At 39.2% G+C, this 3,352-nt stretch overlaps 1 protein-coding gene across 1 annotated transcript in view; it reads left to right on the top strand.

Moving 5' to 3' along the window:
• Positions 1-3,352, top strand: part of myo1d (myosin 1D) — a 93,136-nt gene continuing 89,784 nt past the window's right edge. The window contains exon 1 of the mRNA XM_008437408.2: positions 1-54. The gene's annotated coding sequence lies outside the window, so the exon portion shown is untranslated. The remainder of the gene's footprint in view (positions 55-3,352) is intronic.

Genomic DNA, 3,352 nt, shown 5'->3' with positions numbered 1-3,352 from the left:
GATGGTACCTCCAGCACCTTGTCCTCTGTTCCCCATTGGAACCCTCCATGTATGGTTAGTAGTTTCCAAGTCTTAACAGCTGTGGTGTTTATCTCCTCCATTGGCCATCTAATTATTCCTGCAGGGTATCTGATTATTGGTAAGGCTGTGAGGATGACCTTCCCTCTTTTTGTAACCATCCACCCACATTTYTCTAATCCGAATGACATCCCATTGTTAGTGCTGTAGATTCTGGTGGTATGGATCAGTGAGTCGATATCTCGCTCGCTCTTGGCATACAGCTTGATGCCATCCATGTAGAGGAGGGTTCGGGTTAGATGAATGGTGACCCAATTCTTGAGTCGGTAATCCTTAGTCAGTCTTGATGATTTGGCTGAGGGGTTTCAGATGCAGAACAGCAGTGGACACTTTGAGTGAAATTCATAMATTTTTCTGGTACAAGTTGGGCTCTGCAGTGGTCATGTTTCTGGTGACCATGGTGGAGCATAGCATTGCTGTAGCTATGTGTSTGGTTTGGGAACCTCMGTGTTTCATCTCTACTTTTTAGAGGCAATGTGGTTCTGTCGGAGTCCTACTGCCATGACCATCAAAATCAGAGCTGTTCCTCCCCATTTGATTCATTCACCTCAATGTAAATTTRCATTTCTGATCAGAATGCCTGCCTTTGTTTAGGATACGTTCCACTGGGACGGATAGAAACTCGCTGGAGAGATCATATTTCTCTTTCTGGCTCTTTGAATCTCTTCAAGAGAATTCACATCAGCTGCACAATGTCCTGTCTTGTCAGTTTTCACACATCGTTTTATGCCTTTCACACACGTTTGATGCGTTGCGCTGAAGTGTGCTTAAGCAGGACAGGCCTTCTCTATGCGTGTATGGGCCTAAGCCAWCCTGTGTTGGGTACACAACCCGACTTTGTGACCATATTTAGATCAGCTGCTTTTGGCCTTATGACCCATACAAACATGATACGGGTTGTGAAATAAGTTTCACCTGACCTTCTCACCAGACCTTTCATTCATCAGCAAACAAAAGTGGACAGGGGRCGATAACAACATGCCAAGTAGAACGCAGCTCTCATCTCACAAACGGGTGATTACATAAACATATTGATGCATGAACTTTTTATGTACAAATGAATAGCCTTCAACTTTCAAGGAACATATTTAGTAGTTCTTGGTTGACTTCAAATCTGTGTTATATAGTTATTGTCTTGGTTTTATTTTATTTGTTTAAACCTCAATCATTCAAGCACAACTTAAAGTTCTTCACTTCAGTTGTTTATGTGCTGAATGAACTGAAATGAGCTTCTGAACATAAAAGTAGCATTTTTTTCAAAGGAGTGCAAATATCTTAACAAAATGTCTTAACTCTAACTTGTTGATAAACCTTATTAAGCTCACCTCTTAACCTCTTTCCTTTCTATGATAATAGAAATTTGTCGGGAAACATAAGTTATGCATACATAAATAGAGATGCATCCAGCAACTAGCCAGAGCTCAGATTTACGTTCAACAACTCTAATTGCCTTTTTCTCTTTGTGGCTTWCTAGTGTCAGATGTTGCCCAAAATCTGCATCCTATTGGTTGATCAGCTCCTCATGATGACTCATTCCCAGAAACCTCCAGCTCCATGTGAGCTGCTGAGTTTTGAGACTAAAAGTAGAGAGAGAAACGCCAAAAAGAAGTCGAAACAAGTCAGAATTGAGTTACCATTTGATATTTGGTTGCTTTGTTGGTTTTATCAGATTCTGTGTGGAGTTCATGAAAACTTTTTTATTATTATTAGTATTAGTATTATTATTGTTTTATTATTATTTTTCTGTTTTACTCCCCTCCTGAAAGACATTCAGCTTCCCTCACTTATTATTCAAACATGTTTATTGATTCTGAATCCAAAGTGTGACGTCTTCCCTCAAAGTTAGTGACAACATGGCRACTTGCCTTTTCATTGCTCAAAGCCCTGTTTAAATTTCACAGAGAGACCAGTAAAATTGATAAAAGGACCATCTTCATTCAGTTTAGACACTATTGAACATCCAACGTGTAATTCAGAGAATGTTCCCTTTATTTTCCTGTGGTAGCAGTCTGAAAATTTCATGTTAGGATTGTCATGTTTTCTAATTTTTTATTTATTTTTTGTCTTCTTTTGCTTAACTATATTAATTGTAAATATAAATATAAATGCTTTCATTGATTGAGTGTAAATATTCTGCATAGCAAACAGATAATCCCTACCTTCACAGTAACTAATGTACACGAATATCTGTAGGCCCATTTTAGCATTCATCAAGCACAACACAAGCCTAATTATTCAGTCTTATTAAACATATTTTACATTACATTACACAAGTTATGGGCTATCCAGGTCTAGCAGGCCACCAGCATCTGATCTAAAAACAACCATGAGCAAGCTGTTTACTGCACGAGCCGGTAGATCCGCATACATCGAGGAGTGGAAAGAATCCAGTGGTGTCATCCTTATCACATGGAAACAAAAGTCTCTGATTAACTCGCTGTAGCAACAGGAACAGCTGCCAAAGCACATCGTGTCCAACATCTCGTGTGTATGTTTATATGCAAGGAAGTTCTTAGAGGTCACATMATGCATGACGTGCAGAGACTGAGCTGCGGCTAGAGTTAAGTCATTTTCAATATGAAGCATTGAGATTTAAGAAAATGTTTTTTTTTTTTATGATTACGTTGCTGTAATGACTCATCCTAACATGAATGCTGAAKGCATCATACTTTTATGATATTACAATAATATACAGTTTATTTCAATGCCTGGAAAGATYGACCCTGAACTCGTTCCAGTCCCGCAGGAAGGTGAACTTCCACCTTGGTCTGCAGCGTTTTGCAGCTTCTAACGAGTTTTCTCCCAGTTTGGCCTCTGAGCTCCATCCATCTGACCAGAACACTGTCTCACACAGGTTGGCAACCTTTTGATTACTAACTTTAAGTCTGTCAACAAATTTGCCTGCCAGTTATGTGGATCTCTGCAGCTCCCAAAGGATTACTGGGTTCTTTTTTCATTAATGCTCTCCTTCCCTGGGGTTTTGGTTTAAACTGACTTCCATGTCTTGGTAGATTTACAGTTGGTGCCATTCTCCTTCATATTCAAGTGATGATTAAACACTCATTGGGATTTTAAAAGCTGCTTTAAAYGTATCCACAACTTTATCCCTGACCTCTATGTTGAGTTCATTTGGTCTCTATGGCAGTGTTTGCTCGCTGAAGTTCTGTAACAAACCTCTGCTCTGGTACCTGAGGAATCAATCTAGAATAGCTGGATTTAGCTGAGATCAAATTACACAGAGGTAAACAAATTAATCTTCATACATTACAACACA

This window comes from Poecilia reticulata, linkage group LG19 (genome assembly GCF_000633615.1).
Source record: "Poecilia reticulata strain Guanapo linkage group LG19, Guppy_female_1.0+MT, whole genome shotgun sequence".
Classification (NCBI taxonomy): domain Eukaryota; kingdom Metazoa; phylum Chordata; class Actinopteri; order Cyprinodontiformes; family Poeciliidae; genus Poecilia; species Poecilia reticulata.
The sequence above is the reverse complement of the archived record's forward strand: the minus strand, read 5'-3'. Positions and strand labels throughout refer to the sequence as shown.